Below are 23,933 nucleotides of genomic sequence, written 5' to 3' on the forward strand. Positions count from 1 at the left end.
AAAAATATTAAAAAAATAAAAGAAAAACCCAAGTCCACAGCCTGGCATTATTGGTACCGTGTCTTTTTGCACAATCATTTAACTTGGGGCTACATTAGAATCTGCAAGCCTTTTCTCAAGCAACATGGGCTCGTTCCAGATCTTCTGATGTGATGGGTTCAGAATAGGAGTTTATGATCTGTGAATTTTGAGAATCTCTTCTGGTGATGTGCTCCCAGTTATAACTGCTTGATCTGATGGGGCTATGCACTTAGCTGACACATATCAGCTCAATTTTTTAAAGTGAGAAATCTCTGGAGACAGTTTTGGAAAGGAGGTGAGCTTTGGCCATATTTCAGAAGCACAGGGGAAATGGGGTCATATTTGGACCCTGGAGGTGAATTCTTCTCTACGGTCCTCACACCTGGAGAAGTGTGGTCTCTCTCGGAAGTAGCCAGTTGTGGAGTCCCCTTTCTTGTGGGAGTCCCCAGAAAGCTGCTTCCTCTGTCATTTCACCCTGTACGCACACACCCTGCTGGAATGCTGCCTCGAAGCCCAGGCATGACCTTCCTTCCACGCCTGCTGAGGACAAGAGTGGCTGGAAAAAGTGAGAGGGCAGGGTTTCTTGGAAAGCAGTCTGGCCTGCATCAGCATTAATGACTAAAATGTGTCCTCGCATGGCGAGGCCCCAACGGAGAGCACATTCCTGAGCTATTTAACATGTCAGTTCAGAAGTTCTGGAGTTCTTACCCTCCGTTCTTGAGGTCTGCTTCTTTTTTCTCCCAGGGAGTCTGACCCAGAAGCCATTGGCTGAAGGGCTCTATAAGCCCGGTAAAGTACGACCATCTCTACCATCTGGTACAGACATTGAAGAGACAGTTATACTGCACGTGTGACAACTCTTTAGAAATTTGCGGACGTAGTAAGAACTTACACTCCTTAGTGGCCAGGCCCTTCCTGGAGTTGTCAGGGGCAACACAGACGGCCGAGAGCAGAGGACTGGCCTGACTCTCCTTCTATTCCATGGGGCTGCAGCAGCAGGCCACATGGCACTCAAGCCCTGAACAAGGAAGGTCCTCTACTGCCTGCCCAGGTTGAACTCCTCTCCCGCAAACATACCCCTGCCTGGTTTCTGTGAGGAAGATGTGCTGATTAGCCCGGATACCCGACCTTCATCTCATCTGTGCTCAACTCAGAGAACTTTGCTTATTCCCACTGGCCAGTGCCTCCACTGTGCACTTTCTGTGCCGTTAAATACTGAAATAAGGACACCGACAGCCGTGCTGAGGTTGATGGCAACCAGAGCTGCTTTTGCAGGACTGGCTGCTGCATAGCACCCCACGGTCAGCCTGAGCCCACCCGGGTTGGCTGGGAAATAAAGGCTCCTCAGTGGCCTTTGAAAGAGCACCTGTTCCCCCGGCCAGGTACATGAATGTATGGAAGTGCAGGCTGCGGGAGATGCGCTCAGAGAAGATGCAGACTGTGTTTACGTGGGACTCGCCCTCCCCGCACCACAGGGGCTTCAAAGTCTTCAGAGTACACAATCTCAGCCTCCTGTCTCTGCTGCAGACCTCTACTCTATGCGTGGGAGGGTCTCTATTTAGACAGGCAGTAGTTGTGCAGACTTTCAGAATTTCTCTTAAAGTCTCACTTGGTACTTGCGTCTGATTTGGGGGAGTTCTTTATTTTTTTACTCCATATTTTTATTGGTGAATAATAATAATACATAATGGTGAGATTTGTTGTTATATATTTGCACCTGCACACAATATAACAATACAATCTGGTCAATATCACTCCCCAGTATTCCCCCCGACCCCCGTCTCTTTCCTCCACTGATCTTCCTTGGATTTTCATGAGATCCCTCCGGCACTTTCTTGTGTTCTTCCTATCCAGCTTCCGCATATGAGATAAAACATAGTGACTCTTGGCCTTCTGAATTTGGTTTATTTTGCTTAACATAATGTTCTCAGATTCCATCCATTTTCCTGCAAATGACATAATTTCATTCTTCTTTATGGCTGGGTGCAACTCCATTGTGTGTGTGCACCATGTTTTCGTATCCATGCCCACAGCGACTCCTGGGCTGGTTCCACAGTGAGGCTGTGGGGATGGTACTGCCATAACCATGGGAGCGCTTGACATTTAGACAGAGCTAGCACTTGCTGATTGGCCTATAAACACCTTACATGATTGTGAGGCTAATTTTTTCTTTTTTTAAAGTTTAATGGTCAGTATTTCCTGATAATTGGACACCTTTTTATTTATTCTTTTTTTTTTTTTTTGTGTGTGTGTGTGTGTGTGTGGTAATGGGGATTGAACCCAGGACCTCACACATGCTAGGCAAGCAAGCAACCACTGTACTATATTCCCAGTCCTGTGTGGGTAATCTTGATGACACAGATGATAATTAAATACCCAAGTGTGGCCTCCAAACAAAAATAAATATTTATATTAGACAGATTCTGCACAAAAAGAGGGTGAGGGAGGACACGCTGATGATCTGCCTCAAACAGGCAGTACAATTCCTGAAGGGTGAGGGAACAGGAGCGTGTTCTAGCTGCTGGCCTGTGTGGGAGAAGGCAAGTTGTAGGAGCACCGGAGCGAGTGGAGTGCAGTCCCTGAAAGCCAGGTGCCAGGCTCCAGGCTAGGGCTCCTGAAATCTATTGCAGGCCCTCCTTTAACTTTATGCATTTTAACCAAATGCTTTAGTTTGGACTCGTTTCAAGCAACAGAACCCCAATTTAAACTAGCTTAATCCTAAAGATGGATTGCTGTCAGAAACAGTGGACTGTCTCTGAACTACATGAGCAAGAATACAGCTGGGGGCTGGGGTTGTAGCTCAGTGGCAGAGCACTTACGTTGCACGTGTGAGGCACTGGGTTCGATCCTCAGCACCACATAAAAATAAACAAATAAAATAAAGGCATACTGTTCATCTATAATTACAAAAACAAATTAAAAAAAAAAAGGGCTGGGGATTTAGCTCAATGGTAAAAGGCCCCTAGGTTCAATCCCTAATACCAAAACAAACAAGCAAACAAAAAATACAGCTGGGCCTTAGAAACTGTATGGAGTCAGACTCAAATGCCACCACCCTCTCTGCCTTGTTTCTCTGTCCTTTTGTGTCCCCTCTCTGCTTTTCTGAGTAACTCTTTTTCTCAGCAAGGCATTTACCCCAACCCTCCAGTCCACTTGATTTAGTGGAAGGGCCTTGGGCACTAAACTTTAGCAGGAGTGTAAGTTCTTATTATGTCCCCAAATTTGTAAACAGGTGTAACATTTGCAATATAACTCTTTCTTCAATGTCTATACTAGATAATAGAGATGGTAGATATTTTACGGGGCTTATAGTGCTTCTAAACTTCCCATGTTACCTCCTTAGTCACCAAAGACAGCTTGATTTGCCTCTCTTTCAAAAGCCTTTAGTCCAAAAATCTGTAAAAGGGTGCTCTCTGGATCGACTTGGAGCAGAGACTCCTCTTGAATTGACTGCTTGTGGGCAGAGGAGAAGGGGATGTGTGTGGCAACCTGGCAGCCTGGAAGCCAGAAACAGGAAGCAGGGGCGGCTGCTAATGGCCGAGTGGGTGCCAGGGGTGTGCACTGAGTCCACGACCCACAGTTTTGATGTCTTCTTCATCATGCCTTAACCTGTGCGTGACTCTGGACAAACATGCCACATTCATGGACTGAAACACTCAAGATTGTAATGACTAATTTGCCCCAAAACTCTCAACCTTTTCTTAATAGATAAACTGATTCCAAATTTATATGAAAATGCAAAAGGCCAAGAATAATTAAGAAACTGGCCTGTTCTGGTAGCTTTTGTCTGAGATAATCTACTTCAGACTTACTCAAGATGTGATTGAAAAAGAAGAAGAAGAAGAAAAGAAAGAAAGAAACTATCAGAATGCTACACATAGTCTTTACTCAATGATGCCCATTTGGCCAGACAGCAACTCTAAGGAAAAAAAACATTAATTTGCTGACAAAGCAAGGAAAGTCATTCATCAGCTTCAGGCCTGTTTTAGGGGATGTTGTGGTTTGGATATGAGGTGTCCTCCAAAGCTCATCTGCGAGATGATGCAAGAATGAATTAATCCTGCATTGGATGGATTAATAATTTGAAAGGGCCACCACACTGGGTGGTGACTATAGGCAGATAGGTGACTGGGGACGTGCCTTTGGGGTTTACATTTTGGTGGGCAGAGCTCCCTCTCTGCTTCCTTGTGGCCATGTCCTGAGCTGTTCCTCTCTGCGGCCATCTCCACGATGTGCCACCTCACTTTGGGCCCAGAGCTATGGAGCTGGCTCAACATGGACTGAGACCTCTGAAATGTGAACCAAAATAAATTTCCTCCTCCAAGTTGTCAGGCATCTCGGTCACAATGATGCAAAACCAGCTAACACAGGGCAGTTGTGTGACTCATTCAGGAGCACCTACCTGTCCCCTCCCTGGATTTCAGCCTCCTGGTGTTCCAGCCTCCTGCCTGCTCTGCTCCCTTACATCAGGAAACATGGGTATTGGTTGGTGTCACACCATTGCTTTGGTTCTAAAGAATCTGAAATTGGAATTATTTTGTGTTGACACCATTCATCTATTCATGGAGTTTTGCAATGCATCATATTTTTTAAATTGAATAAAGATATATTATTTAATTTAAAAATAATTTGTCATACTTCCGCATGTCTACACTTTTCTATACCTTCTTCCAGAGGTTTTGTGTTGACACCATTCATCTATTCATGGAGTTTTGCAATGCATTATATTTTTTAAATTGAATAAAGATATATTATTTAATTTAAAAATAATTTGTCATACTTCTGCATGTCTATACTTTTCTATACCTTCTTCAAGAGGTATAGAAGATGACAAAGCAAAGCTTCTGATGTAATAATAGTTGTTACTGTGGTTTAGAGACTTTCTGGAGAAGCAGATAACAAGCATGAGAGACTTGAAACTGATGCAAGGAACTGATCAGCATCCTCATCTGTATGCCATGAAACGGAAGGCGGTCTCCCGCGGACACACAGCTCCTCACGAGCTCTCCACCAGCAGGAAGACTGCACCCACAGCCTCCCCTAGGAGCGGGAGAGCAAATCCCAATTACAAGGAATGGGACTACCCACAAGTGGACGCTGGAAGAGAAATACTTCCCCCAACTCATGAAAGGTCAGGAAAAGTGTGTTTCAGCAGCTGGAAATATTTTCACAAACTCAATCTCACATCCTGATGATCTTTGGATTTTAAAATGGCTGTAAAAACAAGGAAAAGAAGAGACAGTGTTGTTTCATGTTCAGTGTTTCACAGTTAATTTTCAATATTTGTCTATTGTACCAAGTTGAGTATTTTTTAAAAATATTTATTTTTTAGTTGTAGTTGGACACTATTTATTTATTTATTTATTTTTATGTGGTGTTGGGGATCAAACTCAGGGCCTCGCCCATGCTAGGTGAGCACTCTACCACTGAGCCACAACCCCAGCCCCAAGTTGAGTATTTTTAAAGGCATTTATTTTTTTTCACAGTGCTGGGGATCAAACTCTAATATGCCTCATTCATGTAAGACAAAGGCTCTACACCCCTAGCTGCTGCAGCCGGACTGCGGCAGATGGTGGCCCGTACCAGGAGCCCCGGGACACTCGGGGGTAAGTGACGAAAAAAAGCTGCCCGTCCATAGATAGGACGGGAGCAAATCTGCTCGTCCCTAGACAGATAGGGCGAGAGGAAAAATGGCCATTTTAAGAAGAGGGAGAAGATTGATACAGTATGTTTGTATCTTGTTTTGTCTCAGTGTATTGTATTGTCTTTGTGATGAAAATATGGTAGGGGTGTTAAGTAAATTGATAAGGGAAAGAGGCACCCCAGTGTAACCAAGAGCAATTAGGGCATGTGTTGATGGAAGCCCAGGAACTCTAGTCAGAAAGAAAAAGAAAGTTAAGAAGGATTATCAGGAAAAAAGTTGCAGCAAAAGGCTATTACTGAATACTTTTCGTTACCGGAGGGTGCGTGAATCCACGTGGCAGCTGCCACGTGTGCGAGCTGGTCATGGCGCAACAAGGGCTTTCCAAGCGGCAGCAATCGGCTCTTCCCCGCCCCCCGCCCGGGGATCGGGACGCCACAGGGAAAGCCCAAATCCAAACCTGTGCCCGGAAGCAGTTTGAGACTGGGACTCTCCCCAGGGCCATCTGGGGCTGCCCAGGACGCTACAGCCAGCAAAAGACGCTACTGGCATCCCTGATGTTTGGTCATTTTCAATGCCAATAACTAAGCTACAATGGTTCTCCCACACCTGGAAGCTGATGAGTAACGAGCACTATTAAGGCTTATTTCAAATGTAAAAAAAACCTTGAGATAATGTACTAAATTGTTCAGAAGGTTGTTTTCTTAGTGAAATGCTACAGGATTTTCTTTAGCCATCCGGAGTTCCTGCCTTCGTCCCAGTGCCAGTAAAGACCAAGGTGAAAGAATTTCCAGTGTTGCTGAAAACTGGACGAGACTTCGGCTGAGAAAAGGACGAGACTTCGGAGCTGTTGCTGTTTCTGCTACTGCAGCTTAGGCTAGCTGCCTGCAGAACTTACCTGGACTGTGATTTAAGCTAGCTGCCTGCAGAACTTACCTGGACTGTGATTTAAGCTAGCTGCCTGCAGAACTTACGTGGACTGTGAAATCAAGCTAGCTGCCTGCAGAACTTACCTGGACTGTGATTTACCTGGACTGTGAGTTAATCTATTGAGACACTGCTTTACCTGGACTGAGACAACAAACTGTAATCTATAACAAATTGTAACTCAGTATCTTTGCAAATGGTGTCATTGCTGGTATAATTTTTCCAAGGGCTTCTTGCATGGAGCCATCAATTGGCTTGGTATTGTGGCATTTTGTATCCTCCCTTTCTGTTTGTAGCAGGTTATTTATGGTGTTTCTGTAAAAACCACTATGGTCGTTATTTAAATTAAACAAAAGGGGGAAATGTTAGAGTCTGTAAATAAGTCAAAATAACACCTGGCATTTTGCCAGGGGAATGTTAGAGTTCGTAAACAAGTCTGGATGGTGGCTGGCAAAATGCCAGAGGGAGTGGTTTGAGAAGTAACAAAAACAAGCCATTAAGTGTGGAGATTCCTTATTGGTTGACTGATGTATCTAGTTTATGTTAATTAGATAAGCTGTGTGGAATGTATAAATACTGCTCCTGTCCTGCAATAAACGGCTCCTACTCCTGCTGTATCAACGTACACAAGTTATTCGTCACCCCCCCCCACCCCCCCGGCTAGTTTGCTGCAGCCGGACTGCGGCACCTAGCCCTAAAGGAAATACCAAATTTTCATTTGAGGTTATTGGCTAATAATTTATAGTAGAATTACAATGTATAACTAATATTGATATTTTCTGATTTTAAACTCTTATATTTGAAATGTATTTAAATATGTAGTTTGATTTTTTAAAATTTGAATTTCTAACAATATTTAAAATATTAGTTGTATTAGGGTTGAACCAGAGAAATAGAACCATTAGAAGATATAGATTACATACACACACACACACACACACACACACACACACACAGTCATGCATAGCTTAACAACAGGGCCACATACTGTGCCACTGGGCAATTCCATCCTTGTGTATGCACCATGGACAATACTTAAGTGAACTGAGATGGTTGTGAAGTGACTAGGCAGAATTGTTGTATGGAGCCAGTTTATGTAGCAGTCTGCCATTGACCAAAGCCTCTCACAGCACATGACTGTGTGTGTAGAGGTGCATATAAGCACATGGAGATCCCTCTCTGCACATGCATCTATAGACTCATTTACAGAAGATGGGCTCGTGCATTTATGGTGCTGCCAAGCAAGCCCAAAGTCCATAAGGATGGCCATTAGGAAAGGATGATCAAAGGCAGCTGGAGCTCCAAGGGCACTCAGGACTGAAGATCTGGAAGGAAGGAAAACAATTGTGGGTCTAAATCCTATTTGGAGTCTGTGCTCAGGAAGTCTGGAATCCTCTCTTAAAAACAAGAGTCAATTTTTAGGACAGTTTTAGATTTACAGAGGAATTGTCAAGACAGTACAAAGAATTCCCATTTACCCTTAGAATCGATTTCCCCATTATCAATGTCTTGCATTTGTGTGGTACGTTTGTTACAATTAGTAACCCAACATCACTGCACTATTACTACCTAACATCCCTCTCAATGCGGACTTTGTTTTTGTGTGTGTGGTGCTAGGAGTTGAACCAGGGCCTCATGCATGCTAGGCAAGCACTACCATTGAGCCACATCCCTAGCCTTGGTACAGACTTCCTAGCTTTTACCTAATGTCCTTTATCTAGTCCAGAAGCTCACATTTCTGTTGTTCTGTTTCTTGGTGAAAATGGCATTGTCTGTATGAGAGGATCTTATCCAGATCTACACTGCTGGGCAAAGCTTCAAAGAAGCAAATGACTTCCCTTGGCCCTTCAGGCCATCTTCTCCACGCATCTTGTAGAAGTTTGAGATGCTGGCAAAAGGGAATACCAGAAAGACAGGCTTATTAGAAGAATAACTAAGTGTCTACCAGGGTATTTTTCTAATCTGGTTAGTTAATAAATAGAGACTGATCTCAAACTGAAGGGGAAAAAAAGCTACTTTGCTGTTGATTGATTTTTTTTTAAACCAATAGGCCACAGACAGCAAGGCCTTAATCTTCCCTGGCTATCTGTGGTCTAAATGTGCTGAATCTAGGCCTTCTTGGAGCACTGAGAATGTAACAGCCTTGCATGATTCTGCATCCATATTATGGTTATTGTGTGCGTGTAAATATGTTACGAGAATGTCAGCAAGGTGTGGTAACAGATAACAGCTGACTGTTATCAGTGCATCCAGCACACAGGAGGCACTCAGAATAAGATGTGTAGAATGAATGAAGACAACCTATGTGCACATCTGTATGTGTGTACAATGTATGTGTTGCACATGTGTACAATGTGTAAATCTCTATGCATTTAGGTGTATGTGGTGTGTGTGTGTGTGTGTGTGTGTGTGTGTGTAAGGAATGAACTATTCACAGTCACAAGGGACTGCTTTAAATAACTTCAAACCATCAATTCAGTAAATGTTAGGAAAACAGGTGGGAAATTAACCCTCATGCAGGATGGAAAGGGGCATGTTGGTACTTTCCTTGGTGGGTTGAGTGGTGTCCTCCAAAGACACCCTAACCCCAGCGTGTGTGAATGTGACCTTATGTGGAAAAGGTTTCTTGCAGGTGTGATTAGGTTGAGGATCATGTGGTGAGATGATCCTGGATTGTCCAGGTGTCCCCAGGATCCTTCGCAAGGCCCAGTGACAAGGTTCCTTATAAGAGTGAAGAGGCTGAGGCCATGTGATCCCAGGGGCAGACAGTGGACAATGGCCCCACCCAGCACCAGGCAGAAGAGAGAAAGGGCCCCAGGGAGCCTCAAGGAGCACACTGCTTGCTCTGGATTTCATCATGAGCCACCCTGAGGTGCCACAGCAGGCGTGGGTAGGCGGAAAGGAAACATGAGAGACAGCATCAGAGTGGCGGGACGGCAGTCCTAACCCACAACCACTCTCCTGTCCTCTGACCACCAGCAGCACTGTTAAGTCCGCAGGTGCCTGCAGAAGTACTGCATTCACAAGGCGGAGCACACCCAGAGACCCTGGGGAGGGTCTGTCACCCAGCTGCTAGCACAAAAGAGAGCGGCCGTGCCCTCTTAGCTGACAGCCCTGCATGTACAGTGCACCTTGTGCAGATGCAGCTGGTGCGTCTTCTCACCCTGTCCCTCAGTGAACACTTTTTTTTCTTAATATTTATTTTTTAGTTTTAGGTGGACACAATGTCTTTGTTTTATTTTTATGTGGTGCTGAGGATCAAACCCAGTGCCTCATGCATGCTAGGTGAGGGCTATGCCACTCAGCCACAACCCCAGCCCTACACTTTTTTTTTTTTAAATTTGTTCGTTTTAATTATAAATGTACTTCTTTTTTGCTCTCAATAAATTCAGTCTTGGGCTGGGGTTGTGGCTCAGCAGTAGAGTGCTCACCTCACATGTGCGAGATCCTGGGTTCTATCCTCAGCACCACATAAAAATAAATAAGTGAAATAAAGGTATTGTGTCCAACTACAATAGATAGATAGAGAGAGAGATAGATAGATAGATAAAATCAGTCTGCTTTGCTTTGGCCCATCCTCAAATTCCTTTTTGTGACCACATCAAGGACCCTCCTGGCCTGAGTTAAGGTCCACCTGCCTTTGGGGGACCTCCACAGGACCCCTGTCCTGGTGACAGCCCCGTTTGTGGTAATGGCAGCCCAGGAAACCAGTGTTCCTTCTGTGGAGCACACACAGCTCATGGCCACTTGGCCCAGGGAGGAGCATGTATCCTGCAGGCTTCGCCCACCTCCACCTTGCACCTGGAATGCCAGCCCAGGACTGTGTTCAACAGCACAGCAACATTTACAGGAAGCAGAGCAGCCAGGCAGGGGCCTGTGGAGAAGACTGGCCAGGAGGGCCAGGACTGGAGCCGAGGTCTGGAACCTTGCAGAGTTCTGAGCCCTGGAAATACTCTGTACTGTCTCTTGGGCATCCCCCTCCCCAGGGATCACCAGGGGCCCAAGAGGAGAGGACAGAAGTGGAGATCTTCCTGCATCCTATAATCTGGCTCCTATCCAGGGCACCATCCTGGTGAAGGGGGTCTCTGCCGAGGCAGCCTAGCGGGGGCCTGGAGTGGGGTGCCTTATACCCACCCCTCAGGAAGCCCAGCTCAGCCTGGCCTTTGAACTGCCTGCCCTGCCTGATGCAGATTTCTGTCCTGTTGCTCTTTCTTCCCTGCCCAGCCTGGCTGGGCAGTCTGCGGCCCCTCATAGCCTGGGTGCTGGCCAGCTCCACTTTCCTTGAGTGACTGGCAAGTACAACAGGGCCTGGCGGGACTCATCATCAGACAGGCAACAGGGTATCTCCACAGATTCAAATTACAAAGGAAAGAATGGTAACTTACAGTGGAGAAACGTAGTAGATTCCACCTTAACCAAAGGATGGACACGTCCCAATAATGAGACAAACTAATCCGTGTCCCTCCTGACACAGGGCACTGAGAAGTGTGGCATCGTTTCTGCAGCAAGTAACTAGTGTGCTTGCAGAGGAGCTAGTGAGGAAGTGGTCCAGATTAAAGACACCAAAGTCACATGGCAGCCAGGTGCACTGGAAGGGAAACACTGCTATAAAGGACATGTTGGTCAGTCAGGGAAGTCTGAGCATGCACCATGTATTAGAGGATAATATCAATCCATGTTAATTCTCCTTCATTTGATCATTGGGTAGGAAAATATGCGCATCTTTAGGTGAAGAATGCTATTGTGGAGGAGATACAATACAGTGTCTGCAATCTCAAATGGCTCAAAATGGTAACAACAATGAGGACTATCTGTCTACCTACCTATCAATGTTGAGCAAATGTGGCAAATGTCAGTAACTGGTAATCCAACAGCTGGATGCTTGGTGAAGAATAGATGTACTGGAGTTAATTGTATTTTTATTGTTTTCTGTTTAATTTAGGGTTTTTAAAAATGATAGGGCTTTTTGTGTATAGATTACCGAGATATATACCAAAGTGAATTAATTTTTTTAAACTGGGGATTGAACCCAGGTTCCTTTACCAATGAGCTATATCCCTAATCCTTTATTTTATTTTTTAAATTTTTAGACAGGGTCTCCATAAGTTGGCCCAGCTAAATAACAGATCTCTTTTTTTTGGTGGGGGGGCACCAAGGATTGAACTGAGCCACATCGCAGCCCAATTTTGTATTTTATTTAGAGATAGGGTCTCACTGAGTTGCTTTAGTGCCTTGCTGTTGCTGTGGCTGGCTGAGGCAGGAGGATTGAACTCTCAACTCCTGAGCCGTTGGGATTCTAGGCATGCATCACCGCGCCTGGCATATTATTATTATTTTTAATGCAGTGTTGGGAATCAAACCCAGGGCCTCACACATGCTAGGTAAACACTGTACCACGGAGCTGCATCCCCAGCCCTTTGGTCGATTTTCATCTGTATCCTTTCCCTGTAGCGAAGCGTAACTGTGAACAATAGCTTTCAGTGAGTGCTCTCTTCCAGGGCAACCATTGACTCTGAGGGTGGCTCAGGGTGGAGATAGCCAACTTGCAACCTGTGAGGGCGGAGCTGGGGCTGCCCTGGTGTCACTGGTTGGCATCTAGGGCAGAGAAGGGCTGGTGGGCTGCTACCTGATGTCCCTCCTGCTCTCCACCCTGGAGATTCTGTCTCCTGAGGGTCAGAGACTTGACTACTAGTAGGGAGACAGACCCCAGGGCTACACCAGCCCACCTCCATGGCACCAGCCTCTCTCTTGAGGGTGAGCTAAGCCCCTCATCTTGCACCCCAAGTCAGCAGTTCTAAAGTCTGGTGGGAAGCAGAGTTTATCTGGGAGCCTTTCTTTTTTTAATTGAAGTGTAACAGAGCTTGATGAATATAAATTGAACAAACAGAATATCACAAGCTTCTCTGCAGCCCCAGTTGCTGCCTCTCTGTCACTATCCTGCTTCATGCACAGAGCAGAAGCCTGGCACTGTCTACCTGACCAAACTGGGTAGTTGGTACACACAGCTGGAGTTGGCAGCCTCTCTTGGAAGTCTCCGTCTCCATCAGAAGCAAAACTGAGGTGCTTTGCTCCCAGCTGGCAGGATCTACTTGGGAACAGTGGAGCCTCCTGTGCCGGGGTCTGCAGAGTGTGTGGTGGCAGCTCCTGGAGTCAGGAAGTCCAACTGGTCGGTGCAGCCTGGGTATACAACCTCCCTCTCTGGCAGGAGTTGCATGAAGAGGTATTTTTGGAAGGTGCAGGAATTTTGTAGCCATTTGGAAAATGCCTGCTAATAGGCTGGGCTGGGTTTTCGTTTTAAAATGATGATGTGGCTGAGGGGCCTGACCTGGCCAGTTTTCTGAGACCTAGGGGTGGGGAAAGTGAGGAGACATGCTCATTTTTCCCCCTTTCCTTTAAATTATATCACCATTTTCTTTTTGTCTCAAATTCCTCTATCCCACGGGCTTCAAGAGATTGGTGAGGTGTCTCCTGAAGTGCCTTGGCTCTTCGATGCCGTCTGCAGGTAAGTGTTTCATCTTATCCCAAATTAGCCTGGCATTTTGGGTCACTTTAATTCCAGTGAAAGTTTAACCCTCAACTCCCTGTCAAGGACCCTGACTCTGATGCCCTCACCCAGTGTCCCCTGCCCTTCCTGACAGGACCCTGAGTGACCCAAGTACCCTCTGTTCTCTTCCCTGTGAACCTCTCTGCTTTGCCCTGGTGGCCTTCACAGACACCTGCAGCTCTGAGCTCTCTCACGACTCTTCCATCCACCTGTCCACCCGTGCCAGGCCCATCTGCGGTAACCATCTGCGGTTGTAATGACTTCTGTTCTTCCCCTTGGAAATCCCTGTTGTCCCACATCTCCAGTTTCCCCAGGGCCATGTCTGCACCCTGGGAAACAGCTCTGCTCTGCTCCTGCAGCTGCATCACAAAGGCAATCCGTCCTTTCCTTTTTCCAAGTCCTTTGACCCTGCCTTCTTACTTCCAGCTCCTTTGGGTTGAGTTAGGAGATAAGGGAGGAGGGCCTTGGGCTGGGGTTAAAGCTCAGGGCTAGAGCACCTGTTCAGCATGCATGAGGCCCTGGGTTTGATCACTGCGTCTGCAAAAAAGGGAAAAAAGAAAACAGAAAGGAGGACCAGGCATGGTTCTCTTCCTCAGATCCCCAAATCTGAGCCCCTGTGCCCCCACTTCTGTCCCCTCACCATGCCAGACCCTGGAATGCGAATGCCATACAGGGAGGTCTGCTCTATTGTCAACTTTCCCCAAAGCAGAGCAAGGCCAACAAGCCCCAGACCAAATATGCCTCTGCCACTGCAGTCCTCTTAAAGCCTGTGCATTCCTAGGTATGCCGCACACTGTCCTTCCAGCGGGTGTACTGCTGTAGTGAGGAGTGCTCGCCTAGCCCCGAAGGACTTCCTCCCTGGAGATGAGGCCCTGAGGCACTAGGTGTAGTGGCTAGCCCAGAGGGGAGGCTTCCAAGCTCTTGCTGGGATGGCAGTGAGACTTGCCCATTTCCTCCCTGTCCTTGGGACTGCAGGGGCTGTGGATGCTGTTTGGAAGAAGCAGGCTCTACCCACCTCCAATGGAATAAGATCATCGTCTTCATTTCATTTTAATTTTCCAAAGAAAAATATCAGGGTGGGTATTTCTTTTAAGTTTCCTCAGGTCAAATTGCTTACAAGACTTTGCAAATTGAACTAAGGAAAAAAGGTTAGGTACACAAGCCCTGTATCTTAGGGAGGCTCTATAGACAGGAGCTTTTTGAGATTTGCCATTTCATTCTATTCTTCTTTAAAAATTGCAGCTTTTTATACTGTTATTGAATTTTTAATACATTTATTTATTTTTATATGATGCTGAGGATCTAACCCAATGCCTTACCCATGCTAGGCAAGTGCTCTACCATTGAACTACAACCCCAGCCCTAAAAATTGCAGCTTTTTAAGCTATACTTTACATACAAATCATTTATCTATTTAAAGCCAACAATTCAGTGACTTTTAGTATATTCACAAATTGTACCGCCATCACCACATTTTAGAATATTTTCATTGGTTCCAAAAGAAACCCAATACATTAGTGGTCCTACCCATCTTCTTCCAATCCCTTCCACCCAAGGCATCCAGTAAGCCATATAAATGGAATCATGTAACACGTGGTCCTTTGGGACCAGCTGTGCCCAGTCCTAATGCGTTCAAGATTCATCTGTTTTGTAGCATGTATCAGCTATTCATATATTTTTATGGCTGATACTATTCCATTGTATGACTGGACCCCATTTTGTCTACCCACTGATCAGTTGATGGATATCTGGGTCATTTTTATCTGGGTCATTTTTATCTTTTATTTTGGCTACACGATTGATGCTGCTGTGAACTTAATGTACAAGTTTTACTGTGGGCTTCCTGATCATTACAGCAGCTCTTTAAGATTTCAAAACCTGGTTCCGAGATGGTAGGGCAGAATTCTGGATAGGCTGTTGGCTCCTGAGCCCAGCATTCTGCAATCCACGTGGGCAGAGCTGAAACAGTCGCTACGCCAGGACCCGCTATGGGCGTGCAAAGGAGCTGCCACCGTCGATGACTGACTTTGCGCGGTGAAACCTGGACCCTCTCCTCAACCCCTCCCTTCTCTTCGCCTTTTTCCTCTTTCCCACTCGGTGGTCGGGACAGAAGTTACTCGTTGACAGTCTGTGGGAGCGGAACGCGGCGAATCTGACTCTTGCGGGAGCTGCGGGCGGAGGAGGTGCGGAGTACCTCTTGTTCAGCCCCGCGTCCTGCAGCCGGGGACATTTGGGCCTGCACGTGGGCGAGCAGGGCTACTGCCCTGCGGTTGGCCACGCGTGCTGCCGATCGGGTGACAGGCCGCTGGCAGGTGGCGGCGGTGGCGGCGGTGGCCCTCGGGCGCGCACGCGCAGGACGTGGGACCCCGCCCCTTGGCGTTCTGACCCAAGCCCCGCCTCCGAGGGTGGTCCTCCAGAGCCAGCGAATCAGAGAGGCCCACACGGAGCGCGGCCGGGCCCCCGGCAGCCAATCGCGGCGCGCGTGAGAGGCCGCTGCCTCCCGGCGCGCGCTGGGGCTACGACCTCTGGAGTCGCTGCTGAGGCGGCCGCGGTGCGGGTCGCGGCGGCGCGTCTCCCGGGGCCGTCCCGGGCTGGCGGGGGCAGCGGCGGCGCTCGGCGGCGAGGGCGGGCTCCCGGGCCGACGCGATGGCGCCCACCTAAGGCGGTGGGGGAGGTGTCTGGGCTCAGCATGCCGGCGCGGCGGCGCGGCGGCTCCTCGCTGGTCGCAGGTAAGGGGGCTGTTGCTGCCGCCCGCCGCCCGCCACCCGCCGCGCCCCGGCCTGCCCCGGCCTGCCCCGACCTGCGCTGCCCTCCCTGCCTGCCCTTTTCCCCTCCTTCTCTTCCCCTGCCCTCCCCAAGCGCCGCGGCGTCCCAGCCCCGCATCCCTTCGGGGCTTCTCGCGTCCGCGCCCCGCAGGGAGCAGCGTTTGCGCGCCCCTCGCCGGGCTTCGCTGCCGCCGCCGCCCTGCTCCCGTCCGTCCCGGCCTTCCTGCCGCGCCCCCTTGCATTTCAGTCGTCCCACCCCCACCCTAGCCTTCCCGCGAAGCTCCTTCAGCCTTTCAGTCATCCCAGCACCGAGCTCCCTTTGCATTTGAGTCAGCCTCTTCCCTAGACTTTCCGCCTGCTACCTGTGCTCCCCGAGCGTTTCACACGCCCCATCCTAGCCTTCCTGCCTGCCCCTGCGTTTCAGCCGTCCTCACCCAGAGCCCCATCCCTAGCCTTCATGTGTGCCTTCTGTCCCCTTCGTGTTTCAGTGGCTCCCACTCCATGCCTAGCCTTTATATCTTACGCCTTTGCATTTCAGTCTCCCCGCGACCTAGTGTGTGGGGGGGTGCATTTCATTTGCCGGTCCCCCACAAGGTGTCCCTGGGTCTTGCCTTTTGGCTCCCAGATGCCTTCCTTTTCCAACTTATCATCCACGTTTCTAACTTCTTCCTTCCTTTCCACTTAAATCTTGGGTCACTTTCCTACTCTTCTCAGCATGCCAGATCCATAGACTCAGCAGGCTATTCGTCATTAAATTACCTGCACCCAGAATATGTAAGGTGCCCAGCTCTGGGCCTGCCACACAGTGAGTTTGGCACACGATGAATGTTAACACCATCAGCCTCTGCCTCTTTCTAGGCCTTTTTGTGCTCTCCGGATGGTGCCAGAAATCCAGTAACCAGAGGGATTTTTGACTCTTCTACCATAAAAGAGGTATGGGAGATGGAAGGATGAATGAAGGGATTTCACTGTCAACTACATACTGCATTTATTCAAAACAAACTCAGTTCTGCTATCTTTGTGGCTTATATTGTTTTATGTTAATTGCCTTTGTAAAAAAAATTTTAGATTGCTGTTCAGGGAGCTTTGTGATATAATCCCATCCTCCCCTCTCATCTAAACAGTTTAGCAAACCTTTGTTTTAGGGAAGAAAGAGCCCCTACCTCCTGGCTGAAGCAGTATTTTTCTGTAATCCTGTTGACTTGTTTATTTATTAGTTGGCTAATTCAGGGAGCTGCAGTGAATTTTCACCCTTTAAAAGCCAGAGGAGGAATGGTAATAGAATGAATCAGACATCAGTACCCTGTGTGCATGTATGACCTATGTAACTAGATGAACAACCAGATGAATGAGAAGTTATACTCAATTTATGTATGAAGTGTCAAAATGCATTCTACTGTCATGTATAACAATTGAAACACATTTTTAAAAAGCCAGATGAACTCAGGCTTGGAATCAGCTGCTGAAGGGATCAGATAGGCTTAAGAGTGAAAGTTGTCACAAGTTCTGTAAGGGTTAAGAGGAACCTTCCACGTGTCTCTCTCCTACTTTCGCAATACTGTCTGTCGGAGAATAACAGTTTTTCAAAAGAGCAAAATAAATTTGACTTTAAAATTATCAAAGCATTGTTTTGGGCCTTGTGCTGTTCTCACCATATTTGCTGTGATGGTGTCAAGCCTGAATCAACTTTTCCTGCTTCTGGGCTCCCCAGGGTAGACTGGAGAAAATCATGTAACAGTGCTCTAGGTGCCGTTCTAAACTTCCCAATCCAACTTCACTTGCACTGGAGATCCTTTGAATCACCTCTTGGGTCCCTCTGATGTACTAAAGCCTGCATTGCTACTCTTCTCTCACCCTTGCTTTCTTACTGCTTGTTTGACCTTCTGCTTCATGGAAGAGATAGTGGGCATTGGTCTGGCCTCTCAAGGATCTGTCGGTACCTGTACTCATCTCATTCTGTTCTTTTTTCTTCAAGGCTGACATCTTTGGTCTTTGCCCATGTAGTCCTTTTTCTCAGCATGTATGCATGCTCAGGTTTCCACCTTCCAAAACAAAACAAACCTTCCCTTGCTGCTTCCCTCTTTTTGTCTTCTTCCTTTCTTCGTCCTCCTCCTCCTCTTCCTCCTCCTCCTTCCTCCTCCTCCTCTTCCTTCCTTCTCCTCCTCCTCCTTCTCCTCCTCCTCCTCCTCTTCTTCTTCTTCCTCCTCCTCCTCTTCTTCCTCTTCCTCTTCCTTCCTCCAACTCCTCCTTCTTCCTCCTTCATCCTCCTCCTCCTCCTTCCTCCTCCTCCTTCCTCCTCCTACCTCCTCTTCCTTCCTTCTCCTCCTCCTCCTTCTTCCTCCTCCTCCTCCTCCTTCTTCCTCCTCCTCCTCCTCCTTCCTCCTCCTCCTCCTCTTCCTTCCTCCTTCTCCTCCTTCCCCTCCTCCCTCCTCCTCTTTCTCCTCCCTCCTCCTCTTTCTCCTCCCTCCTCCTCTTTCTCCTCTTTCTTCTTCCTCCTCCTTCTCTTCCTCCTCCTCCTTCCTCCTCCTCCTTCCTCCTCCTCCTCCTCCTCCACCACCTCTTCCTCTTCCTTCCTCCTCTTCCTCCTCCCTTCTCTTCCTCCTCCTCCTCTCTCTCTTTTTTTTTTTGGTACTGGGGATTGAACTCAGGGGCACTCGACCAGTGAGCCCCATCCCCAGCCCTATTTTGTATTTTATTTAGAGACAGGTCTCACTGAGTTGCTCAGTGCCTCGATTTTGCTGAGGCTGGCTTTGAACTTGTGATTCTCCTACCTCATGGCTAGTGTTTCATTTTTGCCCATTTCTGTTTTCTCTGGCTTCCTTGTGAGATCACACATTTGTGGCTTTAAATTGCACTTGTGTTTAAGGTTTTAAAAGATATTTGTGCAGTCCCCATTTTCCTTGAAGTTCAGGGCCCAGTTTTCATCCCTCGACTGGATCGCCATACATGGATGATTGGTTCTTCATACATCGTCATCTTTTCCTTCCTTAACTCTACCCATGGGCCTCTTAAGCACACACCGAAGCTTTCCTCCTGTTTAAGGCCTTCACCTTGGAATCTCATGGCCATCCACCATACTCCGAGGGTTATGTCTGCCCTACTTCCTCTTGCTGCTACCTTACATCGTTCTCTCATTGGCAGAGATTAGTTCAGGTCTTGGTTATATGCTTCCTGAGCAGTTAGCTGCTGGGTTCTGAACTCTGGTTCATCCTTCACACTACTCTTAGGACTTGTTCCATTTTTAAAGAGTGATCTGATCGTGCTGCTCGTTTTTATTTTATTTTATTTTTAGTTGTAGATGGACACAATACCTTTATTCATTCATTTTATTTATTTTTAAAAAATATTTATTTTTTAGTTGTAGTTGGACACAGTATCTTTATTCTATTTATTTATTTATATGTGGTGTTGAGGATCAAACCCAGGGCCTTGCACGTGCTAGGCAAATGCTCTACCGCTGAGCCACAACTCCAGCCCTATTTATTTATTTTTATGTGGTGCTGAGGAACTCAGTGTCTCACAAGTGCTTGGCAAGTGCTCTGCCACTGAACCACAACCCAGCCCCTCATTTCTTTTTCCTTCCTTCCTTCCTTCCTTCCTTCCTTCCTTCCTTCCTTCCTTCCTTCCCTCCCTCCTTCCCTGGGAATTGGACCCAGGGATACTTAACCACTGAGCCACATCTCCAGCCTTATTGTATTTTATTTAGAGTCAGGGTCTCACTGACTTGCTTAGTGCCTTGCCTTTGCTGAGGCTGGTTTTGACTTGGCGATCCTCCTGCCTCAGCCTCCTGAGCTGCTGGGATTGATTATAGGCATGTGCCACTGCGCCTGGCAAATATACCATACACTTCTTAACCATCATCTTCAATGCTCCCACCCATCTCTTCTGTCCTTAGGAAATCACTAATCTATTTTATGTCTCTTTAGATTTATATTATAGAATAGAAATAACTAAGGCTGGGGATATAGCTCAGTTGGTAGAGTGCTTGCCTTGTGTGCCCAAGGCCCTGGGTTCAATCCCCAGCAACACACACACACACACACACACAGGAGAAAAAAAAAGAAAAATAACTATTCTGGATATGTCATTAATGGAATCATACAATGTGTTGTCTTTTGTTACTGGCTTCTTTCACTCAGCATAATGTCTACAGCTTTCTTCCCTAGTGTAGCATATATCAGTATTTCATTTCTTTCTCCCTAAATCAAGAAGTCTATTTAGGCACTATGATTGATGAGACAGTGGTGAAAAGGAAAAGTTACCTGCTCATATGTAAGAGAAAAGCATTGCAGGAAAGCCCTCTGATAAAAATAGACACTTTTTCTCCTTGGTGCTGAAGATCAGATCCAGGACCTCCCTAATGCTAGTCACATCTCTACCACTGAGCCAAACCTTCATCCTCCCTCTCAGAGAAAAAAATAGAACAGTTGATAAGTGATTGGCTAAATAGTTTGGATAGACGACGGGGAGACTTGTTTTGAGAGGTGACACATGGTTGAAGATCAGAAAGACACGAAAGAGCGAGCCATACAGTGATGGATCAGCTAGAAGAGTTTTTCAAGCAGAAAGAATAGTGCAAAGAGTCAGGAACAAGCCTCATGTTTACAAGGGAAGAACATCAGAACATCAGTGCCGGAAAAGAATAGGAAAAGAACCAGAAGAGCAGAAGTATTTATCAGCGAATAACAGAACAGTTTGTGGATAGGCTGCATTTTGTTTATCCATTAATCAGTTGCTGGGTATTTGTTTTTTTTCCACTCTGCTGTGGAGAGCGCTGCTGTGAATGCACATGCCCAAGTCTTTCTGTGGTTGTGCTTTCTGCAGTAGCCTCATTGTTGAGTCAGGGGGATGGCTCTAGAACCCAAAGGTTTACACTGGGAGGGACTGCAGGTCAGCGTGACTGGACTATTTCACATTTCCACTAACAGTGCATGAGGGTCCATATTCTCCACTCCTCACCAAAGCTTATTACTATCTGGCATTTTGATTCTAGCCATCCTTGTGGGTGTGAAGCTGAATCTTATTGTAGTTTTGATTTGAATATCCCAGATGGTAATGTTTGAGCAAATTTTCATGTGTTTTTTGGCCATTTGTTTATTTTCTCTGGAGAACTGTTCCCATATTAAGATTTCGTTGTCTTTATATTGTAATATATTCATATTCAATTATAATATATACATATATAAGACTATGCAATCTCTGTACTTTTTAAAAATTTCTTTGTAGTTATAGATGGGCACAATACCTTTATTTATTTATTTTTATGTGGGGCTGAGAATTGAACCCAGAGCCACACATTTGCCAGGCAAATGCTCTCCCAATGAGTCACAACTGCAGCCCCTTTGATCATACTTCTTCATTCCAAACTGAGTGCCTTTTAATTTATTTTTCATGCCTTTTTGCCCTGGCTAGAACCTCCTATGCAATGTTGAATAGCAGAGTTGTGAATGGATATTTTCTCTTGTTCAGGGAGGTCATTAAGTGTGAAATTACTATGTACTTTTTTTTTTTTTTGGTACCAAGGATTGAACCCAGAGGCACTTAACTACTGAGCCACATCCCCTGCCCCCCCCCCCCCCCTTTTTATTTTGAGACAGGTCTCCCTAAGGCTTAGGGCCTTGCTAAGTTGCTGAGGCTGGCTTTGAACTTGGGGTCCTCCTGCCTCAGCCTTCCAAGCTGTTGGGATTACAGACGTGAACCACTACACCCAGCTTGTGCACTTTCTTAAATGTCCATTTTACTAGGCTGATGAGGTTTTCTTCTGTTTCTAGTTTACTCCATGTTTATTATGAAAGGGTGTGTTGAATTTTGTCAAGTGCCTTTTCTGTGCCTGTAGGTAGGATCATGTGTTTTCTGTCAATGTGTATTTTGTTGGTTTTCTTACGTTGGACCAACCTTGCATTTTCAGGATAAAACACCCTCATGATATGTAATCTTTATATATGTTGTTAGGTCAGTTTGCTGATATTTAATTGAGGATTTTTCATTTATTTTTTATAAATATTGGTCTGGGGGGCGCTGGGATCATGGCTCAGCAGTAGAGCACTCACCTAGCACATGTAAGGCCCTGGGTTTAATCCTCAGCACCACATGGAAATAAATAAAGGTACACTACAACTAAAAAATAAATATTAAAAAAAATACCGGTCTGTAGTTTATTTTGGTACTGGGGATTGAACTCAGGAGCACTCGACCACTGAGCCACATCCTCTAAATAAATTTGTCATTTATTTAGGGACAGGGTCTCACTGAGTTGTTTAGTGCCTCGCTTTTGCTGAGGCTGACTTTGAACTTGCAATCTTCCTGCCTCAGCCTCCTGAGCCACTGGAATTGCAGGCATGCGTCACTGCACCCAGCATGTAGTTTAGTTTTTGTAGTGTTTAGTTTTGAAATCAGGGTAAAACAGTCCTCATATAATGAGTTCAGAAGTGTTTCTTCCTCTTCTGTATTTTTTTTTTTTTAATATTTGTTTTTTAGGTGTAGATAGACACAACACAGTGCCTTTTATTTTTATGTGTTGCTGAGGACTGAACCCAGGTCCTGCCCATGCTAGGCAAGCATTCTACCGCTGAGCCACAATCCCAGTCCCCCTCTAATGTATTTTAGCAGAGCTCTTTTTAAAAAAAAAAAAAAAAAAAAAAAAGTTTTTTTAAAATAGCTTTTTTTTTTTTTAAAGTTAACATTTGTATTACAGGAAAAATAAAAAAACAAAAAACAAGTCATCTAGTCATGAGCAGCTTAATTGGATATGTCCCTGCAGGTCTAGAAGAGCTTGTTAAGAATTTGTGTTGGGGGTGCTGGGGTTGTGGCTCAGCAGTAGACTTGCCTGACATGTGTGAGGCACTTGGGTGGATCCTCAGTGCCACATATAAATAAATGAATAAAATAAAGGTCTATCAACAACTAAAAAAAATATTAAAAAAGAATTAGTGTTAATTCCTTACCATTGGGAATTCAGCAGTGGAGCCTTCCTTTCTGGGCTTTTCTTTGTGGGAAGGTTTTTTGTTTGTTTGTTTGTTTGTTTGGCACCAGGTATTGGCTTTGATTTGGTTCAGGGTCTCACTAAGTTGCTGAGGCTGGCTTTGAACTCAAAATCCTCCTGCCTCGGCCTCTCAAGTTGCTGGGATTACAGGTGTGTGCCACTATGCCCAGCCGTGGGAAGCTTTTGATTACCTAATTCTTTTTCTTCTTATAGGTATATTCATATTTTTTAAAATTTCTTTGTGACTTGATTTCGGTAGTTTGTGTCTTTTAGGAATTTGTCCATTTCATCTAGGTTATGTCACTTATTGAATTACAATTGTTTTTCACCATTTTTATTTCTGTTAAGATCGTTAGTGTTTTAGTCAGCTTTTTCACTGCTGTGACTAAATGACCTGACCGGCACAACTGTAAAGGAGGAAGAGTTTATTTGGGGGCTCACAGTTTCAGAGGTCTTAATCCACAGACAGCTCCTTTCCTCAGGGCTGGAGGTGAGACTGGAACAACATGGCAACAGATTGTGGCAGAGGGAAGCAGCTTCCGCAATCAGAAAGCATAGGGACTCCACAAATATACCCAAAGCCATGCCCCAGTTCCCACCTCCTCCAGCTACACGTGTCACTTCATTACCACCTAGGTAACCCTGTCAGGGGTTAAATCACTGATGGATCAAGGCTCTCACAACCCAATCATTTCTCCTCTGAACCTTCTTGGATTGTCTCACATGTGAGGTTTTGGGGGTCACTACACATCCAAACCATAACAGTTTTGTCTGCCTTTTATTTGTTACAGGTTTTAGTAATTTGAGTCTTCTCTCTCATTGCCATCAGTCTTGCTAAAGGATTGTCAATATTCCTGATCCTTTCAAAGAACCAACTTTTGTTTTGTTGATGTTCTCATGTTATATTCTGTGTTTCATTAATTTTACTTTAGTATTTATTATTTCCTTCCTTCTGGCTTTGGTTTGGTTTCTTCTTTTTCAGGTTTCCTAGGGGGAATAATCATGTTGTTGGTTTGTGATCTTTTTTAGTATAAGTATTTACCACTATAGATT

General features: G+C 46.0%; 1 protein-coding gene across 5 annotated transcripts in view; it reads left to right on the forward strand.

The window, feature by feature from the left end:
• Nucleotides 1-15,682: 15,682 nt before the first annotated feature.
• The window catches only part of Tpst1 (tyrosylprotein sulfotransferase 1), a 94,959-nt gene continuing 86,708 nt past the window's right edge, over nucleotides 15,683-23,933 (forward strand). For 4 of the 5 annotated variants that reach the window (XM_071605396.1, XM_071605394.1, XM_071605397.1 and 1 more), the window contains exons 1-2: nucleotides 15,683-15,862; nucleotides 16,757-16,831. The gene's annotated coding sequence lies outside the window, so the exon portion shown is untranslated. The remainder of the gene's footprint in view (nucleotides 15,863-16,756; nucleotides 16,832-23,933) is intronic. The other variant, XM_027948750.3, reaches the window with a different exon arrangement.

This window comes from Marmota flaviventris, chromosome 19 (assembly GCF_047511675.1).
Source record: "Marmota flaviventris isolate mMarFla1 chromosome 19, mMarFla1.hap1, whole genome shotgun sequence".
In the NCBI taxonomy this organism is placed as follows: Eukaryota; Metazoa; Chordata; class Mammalia; order Rodentia; family Sciuridae; genus Marmota; species Marmota flaviventris.